Raw genomic sequence first — 18,687 nt, forward strand, 5'->3', positions numbered from 1 at the left:
ATAAATCTCCCCTCAAAGAGCTCAGCCTACCTGTAAAGACAGACATAGCAAGACAAAACATAGCAATGTGTAAAGTGCTTTGAGAATGCACTGAAAGGAGCTATTGATTCTGAGAGGTGGAGGGATCTGTGCTGTGGGAGCCGAAGTGGGGTGGACAGGAAGTTGTGATGTGGAAGCAAGGGAAGGGAAGTAGATATGGGGCACAGAAGTTCATGCAGAGTTCAGCACCAGTACAGAGTCCCAAGGGGCTTTCCCTTGAAAGTATTTGCCCAATGGATTATTTTTCCCATCCTTTAACAAGTTGTTTTTTAACCTAAACAATCTAACAATATTTTATTCTGTTTGGGTTTTTTCAGTAAATATGTTTTATTTTTATAAAACACTAAAGATACTTTACGTTGAAAGATATTTAGATTTAAGGAAACTGGTTTTCTTTCACAAAGAACATGAAAGAGAGAAAGAAAAAGATAAGAAAGCGAGGAAGGAAAAAAGGGAGAAAGAAAAAGAAAAAAGAGAAAAGAAAGAAAAAGAAGGAAGAAAGAAAAAGAGAAAGAAAGAAGGAAGGAAAGAAAGAAAGAGAGAGAGAAAGGAAAACTTTCCTGACTGTCAGCACTGTCAGTTGTGCTCAGGTTGAAGAAGGAACTCTGACAGACCACCCATGCTCTGGTTCCTGCTTTCTTTCCACCTTCAGCTCAGAATCCTCCTCACCCCCAGTGCAGCAGCTACGTCAGATGACTCTCAGTTGTCAAAGAAAGGCATCTCAACTGCCCAGCTCAGGTTTGTGCCCTTTCTTCATGCTCTCAAAGCATTTTGTACTTCTGCTACCATATACCTGAACGTGCTGCATGGAACCCTATCTGATCTGCAAGAGGTCAGGTTTTATGTGTCCTGTGCACCACTGTGAATCACGTACATTTTTCACTGGGCCTGTGTATCATAAGTGTTCCATCATTACTCGTGGAATGAATGGCTGAATTTGCATTTTCTCCTTCCCATCTAGTACGTGGCATGATTTGGGCCTTTGGGCAGATGTGTCTGAATCTACAAGGCTCACTGCACAGGCTCTCACCCAGGGCCCCACTGTGTATGTGTTTAACTTTAGATACAAGTACGGAAAACATGGATTGAGAGAGAAAACCTTTGCCTAATTTAATAAAGTAATTGGAAACTCTATGTGCACTTCAAAAAATGCATTTTTCTTATGCTTTCAGCCCATTGAATGTGTTTTCCCTAGGATACAAGTGACATTCTTTTTGTCTCTTAGTGGAACAAGAAACAGACTTGATACCACCATACCTTAGAGGAAATTCATTAACGGTTCAGCAACTGAGTCACATCTCAGTGACTTGCCTCCTTTCCTAACAAATATGATTTTGGAAAGACGGAACACTCCGACAAAAAAAGAACTGAGATTTTCTAGGTACCCGCCATACTTTATTTTGGGAATTCAAGTAATGGAAAGTGGTTTGGGTAAGAGACTTCAAAAATACGTTACTGGCCTGCAATCTTATGAACAATTTACTAGACTGTGAAGCCGAAATCACAGCTTGGTGCCCGGTTCCACCCTCTAAAGTGAGCCTAGTTGACACCTGAAGCTCCTCTGTGTGAGACAGAGATCTGATCATTTTACTCTCAGCTGCTTGTTTCCAGGCAGCAGGTTCAGAAAATGTTCAATCTATTGAATTCAAAATCAGAAAAACATGCTGTCTCACTCAGCTCAGCCAACATTTGGATGTTGCATCTTGTAGGATTACAGAGACCAGCATTTGCATTGCCTTTTGAAGCCCAAGAATGCCGAGGCAGGGAATAGTGAGGTTTCTTTGGGATGTGTGAGGTGACTGAAAATTAAATCTTTTAAAAGTTGTTTACCAGTTGCCTTCTTGGGCATTTATCTTGAAGAAATAAAAATTTATTTTCACAAAGAACATGTACATGAATGTTCATAGCAGCTTTATTCATAGTAATCCCAAATGGGAAGCAACACATGTGTCCTTCTGTAGGTGAATGCTTGAATAGGCCAGAGTGCACCTGTACCATGGCACACTGCTCAGCCATTGGGAGGGATAAGCCAGTGTTGCATGTGGGAACTTAGATGGATTTCATGGAGTTATGCTGGGTACAAAAAGTCAGTTTCAAAGGGCACGTGCTGTATGATTCCATTTGTGTGACATTCCTGAAATGAACAAAACTGTGGAGACAGAGAACAGTTACAGAGAACTGAGAAGACATTAGTGGCTGGCAGGAATTAGAGGGAGAGCACTAGGGAATTTTGTGATGATGAAATAATTATGTGTTTTATATCTACACAGATGATAAAGTTGCATAGAGCTACACACACACACACACACACACACACACACACGCACAAACACATCACAGCCCATGCTATACAATAGTACAAGTAATACTGGTAAAGTTGGAATTAGCTCTGTGGATTGTGCCGACATCCATTTCCTGGTTTTGACATCCTGCTGTAGCTGTGCAGGATATTGTAATTTTGGGAGGCTGAGAGACTTGGGACCTGTCAGCATTATTTTTTTTTTGCAACTTCCTCTGAATCTATGATTATTTCAGAAGAGAAAGTTATAAAAATCATTTTCCCAAGTTTAATAGTTAAAAGTTCAGTGGAAGTTAAGGAAGTAGGGAAATGAAGTCCAGGGCCTTACTATATATTGTTTTTTTCTTTCCTTTCTTTTATTATTATTTTTGCTTTGGATTAATTTTAGAAGTTTGAGATGTATTTAGCCTTACTTGTCATGTTGTGGGATTTGTATGCATATTCATGTGCATATACTAATGCACATACAGTTAATAGTTGTTCTACTTACGCCCGAATAGAACAAATGCAAGATCACGTGGATTGTAAAGGCATCAATTGGGCTTGCAGCCTTCACAGCTCTGATGGGGAGGGTGCCGGTGTATCAGAGCTACTAGCTCCCCAGGTTGTGCTTTCCTGTATCCCTGGTGCTCATCACACTGCTGGCATGTTTCATTTGGCATTTACCCCACCTTGGCTTGTGTTGGTGTCTATTCTGTATGGCACGAGCCTTTTCCTTTGCTGGGCTGTAAGACCCCAAGAACAAGGACGTGTCTAGCATATAATAGGTACGATGTAAATGAGATAAACAGGCATCAGGTCTTCTGGGAATCTTTACCTTTATTGAATACTGTTTCAATTAAGATATTTTCTCATACAAGTGACAGAAAAGCCAATTCAAATTGGATTGCACTAAAAGGAAAATGTATTGCCTCGTGCGTAACTGAAACATCCAGGAGCATGTGTGGTTTCGGATGTGTTTCTCTCTATCTTTCAGCTCTCCTTTCTCCATCTTGTTCTTTTTGCAGTTAGATTCTGACTCTGAAGTCAAAAGAAGACCACAGCTTCCTTAACCACACTCTTTCAATTAGAAGTCCAGTTGAACTGTCTTTTTCTTACAGTTCCTATGAAAGTCCAAGTATTCACTCCTCTGGCTATTCTGGGTCACGTCGCCATCCTTGAGCCAACTGCTAGGAGGGATGATACTGGGTGGTGTGGCCCAAGGTTGCAGGCTTTTTTTCCAGTACCTGGTAATGGAATCCACAAAAACCGTGTGAACTTTAAGTTCTGGGATACATGAAGAGATTGCACAGTTTTGTTACATAGGTATACATGTGCTACGGTGGTTTGCTGCATCCATCCCCCCGTCATCCACATTAGGTATTTCTCCTAATGTTAGCCCTCCCCAATCCTCCCACCTGCTACCATCCCTCCCCTCGCCTCCCCACCCCCTGACAGGCCCCCGTGTGTGATGTTCCCCTCCCTGTGTCCATGTGTTCTCATTGTTCAACACCCACTTACGAGTGAGAATATGTGGTGGTTGGTTTTCTGTTCTTGCGTCAGTTTGCTGAGTAAAAAAAATAAAAAAAAATTAAAAATTTCCAAAGTGGTAAAGAGCACCTTTTGCTTTTCTAAAAAAGAAAAACAAAAAACCAAAAAACCTTCTGAACTAAAAGTTGGGAGAAAATATTCTACCAAAGCAGAAGAAATTTCCCAACCTCAGCAGAGTAGCAACAATTCTCCTATATGAAAACTTAGAGATTCTTTTTTCTCTTTTGTGATTGACTTATATTGGGGGAACAAGAATCATGAAATTTTTAGAGTGGTCATTGGAGAGCTGGTTATTAGTGGTTTGCTTCATGCATTAACAGAATGCAAATGTAAATAAAATATATTATCTGACATGCCACAAAACGTTAAGCCAGCCTGTTTGTCCTGTGACTGACTTGTTTTAGTGCTAATAAAGAAGTTTGTAGTGTTGTTTTATTTTGATGGTTCGAACTGCACTGGTAGAATTTATAATCTGTGCAGTAGCGTTGGGAGAATTAATTGGTTTGGGTTTATATTCAACATAGACTTTATTACCTTCATTCTCCTCTGGAGGAATTCTTAATTCAGCCGTGTAATTTCCTTGCTGCAATACCTTGATGGTTTGAAACATGTAAAGTGTGTAATTATGAATGATAATGGTGCTTCTCTGCAGAGCCTCTGTATTTGCACCTTCTTTTTGTTTATGGCCCTAGAACCTCTGGTGATGCTGCGGATGCTATCAGGACCTCTCGGGTATGGCAGGTTGTTGCTCCGTGTTTTCTGTGTTAGCCACATCTTGGATGTGGTTCTTTTCCCAGTAAGAATCATGGAAGAAGCCTCCTAGCTGAAGTAGGACCTACTGTCCAACGTTATGATCTGTGTATTGAAGACAAGTTCTGATTTCCCAAAGGCATTCCTTCTGTTGATCTCCTACTTTGGGTTTTTCACCAGCTTGGAAGCACACCTCCGTTCTGTTTCTGGAGAAATTAATTATGTCCTGAGCTTCAAATCACCCACCTCCCCTGGTTTGTGTTCATCTCTATAGTCTGTTCTTCATGTTTTTCCATAAGCCTGGCTCTCCTCACCATGACTTATCTACTTATTTGCTCATCATATCCCATTAACATGGCTGGTTCTTAGTACTTTGATTGTATTCTTTCTTTCTTTTCTTCTTTCTCTCTTTTTTTCTTTCTTTCTCCTTCCTTCCTTCCTTCCTTCCTTCCTTCCTTCCTTCCTTCCTTCCTTCCTTCCTTCCTTCCTCCCTTCCTTCTTTCTTTTCTTTTCCTTTCATATGGAGCCTCGCTCTGTTGCCCATACTGGAGTACAGTGGTGCAATCTCTGCTCACTGCAAATTCCAGCTCCCTAGTTCAAGTGATTCTCCTGCCTCAGCCTCCTAAGGGATTACAGGCACCCACTACCCTGCTCGGCTAATTTTTGTATTTTTAGTAGAGATGGAGTTTCACCATGTTCGTCAGGCTGGTCTTGAACTCCTGACATCAAGGGATCCAACTACCTTGGCCTCCCAAAGTGCTGGGAATACAGGCTTGAACCACCACGCCTGGCCTGATTGATCTCTTTTTTACAGAGCCTCACCACGTGGATCGCACTGCCTGGACTTCAGGTCTGACTTTCTCACTTGTTTGCCCCCATTCATTAGTTTTTCTCTGCACTCTGAGTAAAATTTTCTGTAAAAACTGAGTAAAATTTTGAAAACATATATCCAGTAACATTAATAATGTGTCTCCTTTTCCTCAGCCCACTAAGAAGCCACCAGTGAAATTCCATTGCACTTGGAATAAGGACAGACACTTTATCAAAGCCTATAGCACCCTGCAAGCCTGGATCCCATGGACCACTTCAGCCTCAGCCCTGGCTAGATTCCTTTTATCTTCCTACACCCATCTCACCTCAACAAGGTATCATTTAATGTCTGGGACTTGCCTTACACAAACTGTTTGCCCTCTCTGGAACTCAATTCCTTCTTCTCTTTACCAAGATGCATCCTTCTCACTTTTCATATCCTAGTTCCAGTACTGTCTCCTCAGGAAGACTTCCTTGATCTCTCTGGCTGGCCAGCTGTCCTCATACCCCTACTTCTCTAATTTCTCAGAGCACCATTGACTTTTCCTTCAGAACAGCTGCAAAATGCATTTTGTATTTTACAATGAGATCATTTGACTAATGTACATGTCTCCAACTATAGTATGGGATGCTTTAGGGCACAGATCATTTCTACTTTACTTACCCTGGAATTCCCAGCATCCAGCCCAGTGTTGACACATAATAGACTCCCAGTGTATATTTGTTGAAATATTTGTTAACAAACAAATAGATGACTAAAGTGGGTGGGTAAATGAATGAAGGTTTGGCTTCCATCAGAGTCAGCAATCCCCATGAACAGTCTTCGGCTTGGGCAGCTCTTGTTGCAGACACTTTCCTCAAGTTTGATCTTGTGCTTTCTGCCGAAGGTCATGTTGTCAATGATGTCCTCCTGTTACCTCAGACTGAATTCTCTGAATTGAATTCTCCAAAGTAGCAGCATCTTTTCTGTATCCACTGATGCTAATTGCCTTAGAGGATTTAGCACCAAAAATTGGTGCTAAAAAATTTTGCTAAAAATTTTAGCACCAAAAATTGGTGCTACCAATTTTGTGTTTCTTAGGACAGGAGCATCAGAATGGGGATTGCAAGTTCAGGTGTTGATAGGAGCAAAGGAGTCACATAAGCTGGGAGAGAGGACTTTGGCAAACTGGAGACACACTTGGTCCATCGAGGGACAGCCACTCCTCAGCTCCAGTTGACAGTTGGAGTTTAGTAATGTCAGCTCAGTGTTGTCAGATCTTCCAGTGATAAAAGAGAAGTCAAAAATTTAAAAAGTGATTGTTATATGAAATACCACTTTTTTACATGCTGGTAAAATTTATCGAAAAAGTATTTTATAACATCACATAGACCAAACAAGCTTGTAAATTAGACTGAGAGCCAGATGCAGGGCAGAAGCTGCCATGTTTTGACTTTTGCCAAAGAAATGTCTCTGATAATCTCCTTTCCTTAATGCATATAGTCCACGGTCCACCAAGCCCTACCAAGTCTTCTTTAAAGATGTCTCTTCAACCTGCCCTTTGCTCTTTCTCTGTCCCCAATACTTCCAACTAACATAATTATATTTCTCAGTACCTGGCCTTCATGCTTACATTATTTCTTTCTTTTAGTGTCTCATATAGATAGGTTAATGACAAACATACATGTATTAACATGTTGATTTTTTCTTATCATCTCTAGGCTGCATAAATGCTGAATGTTGAGTATAAAAGACACAAAGAACCCCCACACTCCAAGTTCAGAGTGACACAGCGGCCACCAGCAATTGGACCCAGTCATCTACTTATTTGTAGGGTTTACTAAAAGGGAACAATTTAAAACAGACTCCATCATTGATTTTCTTCATAACATACATAACAGTTTCCCAAATTCCCATATAAATAAAAAGGAATGAGAGTGGATAGGTCTTTCAATCCTGTTAGGAAGAGTGAGGTTTGTGGTGGTGGCTAGTCAGTCCCTCCCCATGGGGAGAGGGAAAGAGTGGTTCTCCTCCTCTAAGGCAAGGGAATAGTAGAACAGTACTCCAAGAGGTTTGGGTGTCTGCAAGATGGGTGATAGGACACATAATTATTCAATTGAGAGTCTGTTTTGGACTTGTCATTAACATCTGGAGACCCAGGTTGAGAGTTCAAGTGGAAGCCCCATATGAAAATGATGAAATTTAGGCCCCTTCCCAACCTCCCGATATTCTTGTCTTCCAGCCCATCCTCAGCCCCCTTTGACCATACTTCAGGTCTGGGCGTGGGCACACTGGGGACACTATCTTCTCTCAGAAGTCTGAACTCAAGAGAGAGGTTGGCCTAGGGTCCTGCGATCTGGAGCATGATCTAAAATGTGTGTGTGTGTGTGTGTGTGTTGGTGCTCCTGGTAGGTATATCTATCTCACAGACTGTTACTCTGATGGGAAGGTGTAGGTTCAAAAGAGGGCAAAAGCAGGGTTCTTGAAAGCATGGGATCTAGGAAATGAGCTCAGCTACTGGGTCTAGGGAAGGTACTAGTTGAAGAAGAAGACTTGATTTGATTAGTTGCTCAACTAGAAGACTTGATTTTATTTTGGGTTTTCTGAGAAGAGAAAGAGATAAGTGAGGTGGCAAGGTAGAATTTGGAAGGAGATGCACTAGAACAAGCTCGTGCTTCCCTGTTTGGCATGCCATAAGGAAATACATCAGGTCACTGTAAGTTAAGTGGATGCTGAACTGATAATCGAACTTAAGTCTTTACTCTGGGACCCCATGCAAAAGGTCACTTGCTGGGCAAAGAAAGCCATCCGGGGGACATTGGTAGACATCTTTTAGTGAGGCTAACAGGTAATGAAGGAAGATCTATGCAGGACTAGAACTATTTTGCAGAGTAGAGGCCCATGCAGGACTGCTTGGAAATCCCATACTTGTAACAATGCCAGCATCAACATGAAGGACCTCGACGGAGGAGAGTATCAATTTACTAACAAGAAGATTTCTTCCTGCAGGCAGGTGAGCAAGGCCTGTCTTTACACTACTTCTTCCTCATCGTCCCAACATGGAGGATTAGCTACAGCCTAGAAGAGGGAAGGGAGAGGAGTGGGTCTAAGAAGTCCCTTCCTTCCTTCCCACCTGCAGCACTTCCTGTCCCCAAGAAACTCCTTGACCAGCCCCACTCATAAGCTGTTAGAGTATCGATTCTTTATTGCCCCAAATGAGACTTTTGAAATAAGCAAAACTGAGTGGAAACTTACTGCATCTTACCAAGGTGTCACTAAAATACACAGTAGGAAAGGTAGGATGGATCTAGCACAATTAGAGAGCAATTACTGGGAAAAAATAAAATCATATCATGGACAGATCACAAGTTGAAACTCTTCAGTACTCTAATTAGAGATACATAGGTAGATAATTTTAACACTGGAAGACTACTTTTCCTAGCACGATAATTTAACATACTATTTCCAAGTAAAACAAGGAAAACATCAAAGCTTTCCTTTGTAATAGTAATAATAATACAGATCAAGTATCTCATCTGAAATATAAGGCTTTCCAAAACCTATTTCATTTTTAATAACCTTATTATACATGTCTTTTCTTGCAAACCAATTCAGACACCTTTGAAATGCCAAAAAGGACATCAACTATGATTTAAAAAGTTTGAAACATTATAAGTAATTTCTATCTTGTTGTTTTGGACTTGCACTTGGATATTAGTTTATCTGATGTTTTGAAAAAGAAAATTAACATATATTATATATAAACAAAAATGAATTTTTGAAAATAGGTTACAAAAACACTACATAAAGTGAAATAAAATAAGTGGTAGGTAAAAGCAATTTTATACAAATAGAGACAATTTCAGTCTGATGGATTGTTCAGGACTATGATACTGATTGGTCCAGAACGTGGTTGGCTGGAAGGTCCCTGGAGAGCCTAACATAAAGTCTAAAGCAAAAGGTAACATCTTATGGGCCTCTGATCAACCCAGCACTATGCTTGTTACTCCTGAGGAGAAAGCAAAGTTGAACGTTTGATTAGTGATTTTGAGGAACGCAAAGTCTAGTTGGAAATACCGTGAAGGGTGTGGGGGATGTGTAGAACAGCCCTGCAGTGCTCTGAAAGCACAGGATAGGACAGAGCTGTGGGTGTGCCCCTTGAGCCATTGTCCAAAGAGCTGCACTGGGCTGGATGCATTAAGAGAAGGACGCAAAGGTAGGGGCTGGGCACTTGTGTCCTGTGCTGGCTGATAGACTGAGGAGTGCAAGGAACCAAGGAGAAAAACACTTACTGAATACCTTGGGGGTGATGTCTGTGCACCAAACTCAGATCAAAGAGCCCTTAAGGAGGGGATTTCTGGGGAGGAAATGGAGGCAGAGTAGACAGAGCAGTTTTCAGAAAGTTGATGGGTAAGTAGAAGGGGGCATCTAACTGTTATTTCAACATAAGCATGTTATTTGGTACATTATGAATATTCTTATTTGCATCTGCTCAGTTAGAAACTCCCATTTACACTTAAATACAGATGAATAAACCAACTAAAAATAACAGAGCCACTTCTCTGATCAAGAAAAATACTTTGTAATTAATTCAGTAAAATCTATAAATATTTCTAAAAATTCATGTGGTTTTAAAGTTTGCATATTCTTGCATACACAGCAGCTAAATTAGAGCCCCAGTTTTCCCCTGATGATTTAGTCACTTCATTCTAGTGTCTTAACACCTGAATGATTTATTCTTTACCCATAGAAATGCTTATTATCTTAATGGTAGCAAACTTCAGCTACCTCAGTAGCTACTTGTATTCCCTGATATATTTTTTCCCCTTAGGCTCAATTGTTTATTTACTTCCTGTGGACTTTTGCTTTCATATTTCTGATTCTACTCCTATATCTGCTGCTCATCATTGCTTGTCCTCTATGTACAAGTGAAGAATTGGTTGAGTTTCTCAGCGGCCAGTTTGGACTGCCTTGCTTTAGTACATGTATGTAGATGTGTGCTTGGTGAGCTGGTTTTGAACTTTGTAAATACAGGTCGGGCTTCGTGACAACCAGACCTTGCTTTGTAGCAGACAGAGTGGGAGAGGGACATAGGAGCTGAGGATGCTACTCTGGGGTGCCCAACAGTGCCAGCCCAGTTCCCCCTGCCCAGCTGACTTTGTTGCGTGGGGTAAGTGGAGGTGGGTGAATAGGCAAAGCTGTTCAACTGGTAGACTTCAGTGAGTAGCCAGGGTTTAGGCCCCTTCCTTTGGCCCTCTGCTTTCTGTTAAGTTTTATCTTCATACCCAGAGCAGAGTGGCAAACACCTCTGCAGCAAGTCCCCTCTTCAACCACCTGCCCCTTCAATTTACTTTCGGACTTTGTTGATAGGTACTCCTCTCCTCTTTTGTTTATTGTTTTATATTTATTCTTCAAGTATTTTGCTTTCTGCCCTGACATTAGTGGATGACAAAGGAGATGAGGTTGGCATGATTGCTAAGTGAGCCAAGCTGAAGTGTGCACCACCCAAGGATACTTGGTGACAGTTTGGGTAATTTTGCTGTCAGCTTTGTCTGAGATGGGCAGCACAGTTGTCTGTCTTTTTTTGATATCTTCCCACATTGTGGCTTTCCCTTAACTGAATTTGTCAGTGCTTCCTTGTATATTGTCGTTTAGAGTTACATATGTTTCCAGTGTCAATGAAAATGAGCTTGCATTTCTGATTTTCATCCTCTCTCTCCCTTTCTCTTGCTGGCAGGAGAGGCACTGTGTGATTGGTTTCTTAGCTCTTCCATTTTAGGGTTGGAATGTTACTCTTATTTTAGTGCTGTCTCAGATAAGAGGGGATACAAGCATTATTTTCAGTCTGCTACATAGAAATCCTACCTGGAATTTCTCTTAAATTTTGCTAAGAGAAATTTTTTTCTCTTTAATAAAATTGAAATTTCATTTTACATATTTTCTCATTCACAAAAGCATGCTAACTTGGAGGCAGATAGTTATGTCTTAGGACACTTCCTTGTTTATCTCCTATCTCTGGAAAAAAAAATCTCTGATAATGACTCAAAACTTTCAACTGCAGGTCAGCTTTGCTGAAGAAGTGTTAACTATGTTTTTCCCTTCAGGTGTGAGAAAAACAACATTGAATTTTCAGTTTCTTTGAAAGCCTGAGCTTCCTATGAAGCACTACTCTTTCACCGGCTGAGATTGCTTTCCTTAATCTCTCTGCTGCAGCTGTCATCAGTGAAAACTGCAGATTTTTAAGGTTTCTTTAAGCTGGATTTTCAGTGTCTCTAGGGGTTGATGCCAAGGATTTAAGTTCAGATTGAGTTATCCAAAAAACGACCTATTCACTACTCGACAATTTAATTTGTTCCTTCCTTTTTTTCACTTAACTAACATTATGTTGGGAAAAGTTAAGGAGTGGGGAACTAGCAAGATATGGCCCAAGTCTGTAGTCATGGATCTTATATGTTGACCAGGTGCTTCACACACTTTAGTTATTTAATACTTACTGACAGGTAAGTACAGATAGTATTGCTTCCAACTTGCAGTTCAGACAGATGAGACTCAGTGAGATATAACTCATTCTGCATCCTGTAGCCAAAGCCACAGCCTGGATTTGAATCCAAGTTATTTGAGAACTTTGTCTAATTTTTTAATATAGCCCTCCAACTCTTCTATACTTGGTCCATAGTTATTGCTAATCATTAGGCTGAGACTATGTAGCATATATCTCTGAAAAGTCTATTTGTCTTATTCTCCATTATTATATTAATGAAGAAACTACTATTCAATTATTTTAGAGAAAATTAATATAGGCCATCTATACTAGTCTCCATTTTCAGAAACAATAGTAACAATGGTAAAATATACTTAGAAGGAGGTTGGTTGGCTTATATCAATTCAACCAGTAAATGATTATTTTTGAATACCTAACTTGTACCAAATATTTCAGTGGAAGCTAGCTATACAATAGTAAAAGAAATAAGGTATCATACCAAATATTTCAGTGGAAGCTAGCTATACAATAGTAAAGAAATAAGGTATCTGTATTAGTTCGTTCTCATGCTGCTATTAAAGACATACCCAAGACTGGGTAATTTATAACAGAAAAAGCTTTAATGGACTCATAATTCCACATGGCTGGGAAGGCCTTACAATCATGGCAGAAGGCAGAAGGCAGAAGGCAAAGGAAGAGCAAGGCACATTTTACCTGGAGGCAGGCAAAAGAGCATGTGTAGAGGAATTCCCCTTTATCCATGGAATATTATGTAATCATAAAAAAGGATAGGTCCATGTACTTTGCAGGGACATGGATGAAGCTAGAAACCATCATTCTCAGCAAACTGACACAAGAACAGAAAACCAAACACCACGTGTTCTCACTCATAAGTCTATGTTGAACAATGAGAACACATGACACAGAGAGGGGAACATCATACACCAGGGCCTGTTGGGATATAGTGGGGTTAGGGGAGGGATAGCAGGGGGTGAGGGGATTGTGGAGGGGTAACATTAATATCTAATGTAGATGATGGGGGATGGATGCAGTAAACTACCATGGCGTGTGTATACCTATGTAACAATCCTGCACAATCTGCACATGTACCCCAGAACTTAAAATATAATAAAAAAAAGAAAAAAGAAACATCAGATCTCATGAGACTTATTCACCATCATGAGAACAGCACTGGAAAGATCTGTCCCCATGATTCAATTATCTCTCACCACGTACCTCCCACAACGTGTGGGAATTATGGGAGCTATAGTTCAAGATGAGATTTGGGTGGGGACACAGCCAGACCATATTAATATGTTTCTGTCCTATTGTAGCTTATATGTTGGGGGGGTAGATTGCATTAAACAAATAAATGCATAATTACTTATTTATCCACATTCAGATAAGTGCTATAGTGGATATGTATAGAAGGCTGTGATAGGCAAGAGATATTTTTCTGAATGTGGAGGGACATTTGGAAGAAAGAAGGTTTACCCACGTAGTTACTGTGGTTGGGGATTGACTCTTATACCAAGAAAAGGGCCAGTATGAGTTGGTGGAACAGCACTGTTCTGGACAGTTGTGGTAGACTATCTCTTGTTTGTATCAGTGCAATGGTTTGCTAATGCAAATAATTTGGAAAATTCACTTGATTGTAAATTCAATGAGGCAGGAAATTCATCTCTATTGGTCACTACTCTGTTCCCAGTACTTAGAACACTGTGTGGCACATTAGAGCTGCACAATAAATATCTGCTAAGAGAATGTTTGCAATTTAACCAACGGCTATTGGGATCCTTTTGTGGGTCACAGTGCCAGCTCTGTATTCAATAATTCATAAGTGAGGAAGTTGTATTAGACCCCTGTTCCTGGTTACTTGCTTCTTTGTCCTGATTTTCTTATTCTGTGCTTCTCTTACTTTGTTCTGTATTGCAGGAGGCTGGCTTGTAAAATTACATTTTCCAACCTCCTTTGCCAACTAACTTCTGTTTGATTTGGCAGATGGGGAATTCTGCAGGAAAACTGGAGATGAGGAGAGCGCAATCAGTATATATTTCCCTTTTATTTCTGCTTCGCTTGACTTTTATAGTTGTAGTTGATATACCTTGATTGTTCTAATCCCACAGCCAGCTCTTGGATTCAACATTATCTCCTTTCTTTGTCTCTGTGTCCTTAAAAGCAAAGCAACTATCTGCAGCTGCCATACTCTGAGTTTTCTTGCCTCCTTCTGCTTGCCTGTCCAGCTCTTTATACACCTACAGAAATGGTTTCTCACATGAAGTTTTTCTACTGAACTGCTAATATGAATATCCTCCTTTCCCTACTGGAGGCTGGCTCCTTCCCACTAAGATTTCTTCCATTTTCCAAATCCAGTAACTGCATACTTGGCTTCTCACTTGTAATGCCTTGAAGGAAGCAATTATGAGATTGCCAATGCTCAACAAGGGTTATGTCATCTCAAAACAGTGAATTATTCATATTTTTTTACTACGACAGTGATAAGTCTATTACCATTTGAACAATAATAAAATATGTAAATATTACATATATTTAATCTTTGAATGCTTGAGGTCTGATTACTCAATTAAGAAACCTCCTTCAACAAAAGGAGGCTTTGGTATAAAGTTATTTTGTAAGCTCTGCATTAAATGTTTGGAACTGATATTGATATACTGTTAGAAAAATTAGTCAAGATTTGGTTATAACTTTCTACTAAAGAGAAACAGAATAAAAGACAGGAGGACTTCATTGTCCAAGAGTATGTTTAGAAACTAGGTTTTAAGATATTGAAATTTACCCTTCTCTTTCAAGTATAGTGAAATATACAATATACATGCATTTTTAACTATTGCTGAAATAGTGGATTTATGTATGCTGTGAAGAGAACCAAAATAAACAATGTTTTGAATTTCATTTTAAAGTCAGTGGAAGCAATTCTTCCATCTTCATCTCCCTGTGCTCTGGGATCACTTACAGGTGATTGCCATATGGCAGATGATTACCACCAAATGGCTACATGCACGTGGTAGTACATGGTAAAGCCTTTACATGACTGAACCACCATTGTCATCAAACTGGAAGATTGATGAAACCATGACTCAAAGCTAGAAGCCTACTACAACTTCTTCGGTAAACATATTTTTATTTCTCTTTGCTCACCTCTGTTCATAAATGTAAATATCACTTTACACTTGTACATGGTTTCATAGAATCAACAAGTAACTGAAAAAGCATTCTTTGTCCAGTATTGCTATTCAAAGTGGCATTTCTAAAGCTAGAATTCCCTCAGGCAGTATAATTTAGCACTACAGTTGCATGTAGAAGAAATAGCCATACAAGCTTCTCTTCCTTTCAACTGTTACCTGACAACTTTGTGTAAAAGACCACTGACAGTAAAACCTAAAATGTGCAGTTGTGGGTTACAGATTTTTGTTTTTCCTGTGTTAGCCTCATTTTTTTTGTTGTTGTTGAAGAGACAGTGAAGATGGTTTGCATTAGCTAACATGGAAAAAGACTGGATCATACATACCAGGATGTGTACATACACCTCAATGAGGGTGATAGTGGACGTCAGGATTGTCTGGTGGTTTCTTGATGAGACTCATGCAAGATTCTTGTGGAGTCATTCTTGATTGGGAGAGTTAGAATTCACTGTGAATCATTATTCTATGTTGAGATAATGACTGCTTAGACTATAGAGATGTTCAAAGCCTCTAAAGACTCTGTATTATAAAAATAATCTCTTTTGAATAGGCTTGTTTGTTTTGTTCTTGTAAATCTGTTTTAGTTCTTTGAAAATTCTGGATATCAGCCCTTTGTCAAATGGGTAAACTGCAAAAATATTTTCCCATTCTGCTGGTGGCCGATTCACTCTAATGACTGTTTCTTTTGCAGTGCAGAAGCTGTGGAGTTTCATTAGGTCCCATTTGTCTATTTTGGCTTTTGTTGCCAATGCTTTTGGTGTTTTGGTCATGAAGTCCTTGCCTACTCCTATGTCCTGAATGGTTTTGCCTAGATTTTCTTCTAGGGTTTTTATGGTGTTAGGTCTTATGTTTAAGTCTTTAATCCATCTGGAGTCAATTTTAGTGTAAGGTGTCCAGAAGGGGTCCAGTTTCTGCTTTCTGCAAATAGCTAGCCAGTTTTCCCAACACCATTTATTAAACAGGAAATACTTTCCCCATTGCTTGTTTTTGTCAGGTTTGTCAAAGATCAGATGGTTGTAGATATGTTGTGTTGCCTCTGAGGCCTCTGTCCTGTTCCATTGGTCTATATTTCTGTTTTGGTACCAGTACCATGCTGTTTTGATTACTGTAGCCTTGTAGTATAGTTTGAAGTCCAGTAGTGTGATGCCTCCTGCTGTGTTCTTTTTGCTTAGAATTGACTTGGCTCTGCAAAGGATATGAACAGACACTTTACAAAAGAAGACATACATAAGGCCAACAAACATATGAAAAAATGCTCATCATCACTGGTCATTAGAGAAATGCAAATCAAGACTACATTGAGATACCATCTCATGCCAGTTAGAATGGCAATCATTAAAAAGTCTGGAGACAACAGATGCTGGAGAGGATTTGGAGAAATAGATACACTTTTACACTGCTGGTGGGAGTGTAAATTAGTTCAACCATTGTAAAAGACAGTGTGATGATTCCTCAAGGATCTAGAAATAGAAATTCCATTTGACCCAGCAATCCCATTACTGGGTATATATCCAGAGGATTATAAATCGTTCTACTATAAGGACACATGCACATGAATGTTCATTGCAGCACTGTTTACAATAGCAAAGACCTGGAACCAACCCAAATGCCCATTGATGATAGACTGGACATGGAAAATGTGGCACATATACATCATGGAATATTACACAGCAATAAAAAACAATGAGTTTGTGTCCTTTGCAGGGACATGGATGAACCTGGAGACCATCATTCTCAGCAAACTGACACAAGAACAGAAAATGAAATACTGTATGTTCTCACTCATAGGCCGGTGTTGAACAATGAGAACACATGGACACAGGCAGGGGAGCACTACACACTGGGGTCTGTTGGGGGGAATAGGGGAGGGACAGTGGGGGGTGGGGAGTTGGGGAGAGATAGCATGGGGAGAAATGCCAGATATAGGTGATGGGGAGGAAGGCAGCAAATCACACTGCCACATGTGTACCTATGCAACTATCTTGCATGTTCTTCACATGTACCCCAATACCAAAAATGCAATTAAAAAAATCTCAATATGTATGCTTTATCTTAAATTGTGTCATTGAACTTTTATTACAGGAATTTTCAAACCTTCACAAAAGTAGAGAGGATAGAATAACGAGTTGCCACCATTACATTAATTAAGAACATTTTGCCAAACTTGTTTCATCTTTCCTAATTTTTTTTTCAGTTTTGGTGCTTTTTAAGGCAAATTTTAAGTGTCATATAATATAATTAGTAAATCACTATGTTTCATTCACAGAGATCTCCTTAAAACGTACCTAACATTTCTACCATTTTCACACTTCATAAAATATTATATTTTAATATCTGCTAGTACATGATCCATCTCAAATTTCTCCAAACGTCTCAAAAATAGTATTTAATAATTATATATTTGAATCAAGGTCTAATCAAGGTCTTCATACTACTCTTAACTGTCTTTTAGTTTATAAGAAGAGTTCTCCCTTCTCTCTTATTTACTGATGGCATTTATTTATTAAATAAACCATATTATTTGTACTAGATTATGAATTTGACTGATTGCATTTTCCTGGTGCTATTTATCTTCTTTTAACTGTTAGTTGTATCTAGAAGTTCAATTAGATTCAGGGTAAATTTTGGGGAGAAAAAATACATTCTGGGTTGTTCTGTGTATTTTCTGTTGTATCATGTCAAGAAAAGCAATAGGTGTATTTGGAAAGTATGTTAATAGTGTCAGTGGGATTAGTGTTGGTAAACGGTTCCACTTAGGAAGATTCCCTTCAAACTTCTCTCCCTAAAAATTATATCAGTAATTGTCTAGATCTATTATTTAACTAAATGTTACAAAATGGTGGATTTTCTAAATCTATCATTTTCAGCATTTATCAGGTGATATTCTTATATACTGAAAGACTTTTCTTTGTTAACTACTTGGTTGTTGAAATGGAATTCAATAATAAGGTTAGAATAAACACTTGCTCCCTTCTCCTTTCTCACCAATCATCAGAATGACAATCGCATGCTGGCAGCCTCCAAAGATGACCAATGAAGATTTTATTTATTTTTTTTATGTTCTGAGTATCACTATTAACTCATAGATTTTTTTTTTTTTTTTTTTGGGACAGAGTCTTGCTCTGTTGTCAGGCACCAAGCTGGAATGCAGTGGCGCGATCTTGGCTCACTGCAACCTCCACTTCCCGGGTTCAAGCAATTCTCCTGCCTCAGCCTCTTGAGTAGCTGGGACTGTAGGAGTGCACCACCATGCCCAGCTAATTTTTGAATATATATGTGTGTGTGTGTGTATATATATATATATATATATATATATATATATATATATGTATATTTTTTTTTAGTAGAGACTGGGTTTCATCATGGTCTCTATCTCTTGACCTCATGAATCGCCTGCCTCGGCCTCCCAAAGTGCTGGGATTACAGGCTTGAGGCACCGCGCCCGGCTTAACTTATGAAATTTTAGTTATTTGATGTGTTCCAATTTGTTTCAATCATTTTTCTCCTATGTATATAAACTGCCCCATCTTTAGCCAGAGGAAGCCCCTTCAAATTGGCTTTTATTTCCTTTTGAAATAATACCAATAGTTTTCAA

The 18,687-nt window shown here is 39.4% G+C and overlaps 1 long non-coding RNA gene across 1 annotated transcript; it reads right to left on the bottom strand.

The window, feature by feature from the left end:
- Window positions 1-3,139: 3,139 nt before the first annotated feature.
- LOC144576831 (uncharacterized) lies at window positions 3,140-3,886 on the bottom strand. Its single transcript, XR_013519407.1, has 2 exons — window positions 3,839-3,886; window positions 3,140-3,564 (listed from the first exon to the last, which is right to left on the bottom strand). It is a non-coding gene; the product is annotated as an uncharacterized LOC144576831 (long non-coding RNA).
- Window positions 3,887-18,687: the final 14,801 nt, after the last annotated feature.

This window comes from Callithrix jacchus, chromosome 6, assembly GCF_049354715.1.
Source record: "Callithrix jacchus isolate 240 chromosome 6, calJac240_pri, whole genome shotgun sequence".
Taxonomy (NCBI): domain Eukaryota; kingdom Metazoa; phylum Chordata; class Mammalia; order Primates; family Cebidae; genus Callithrix; species Callithrix jacchus.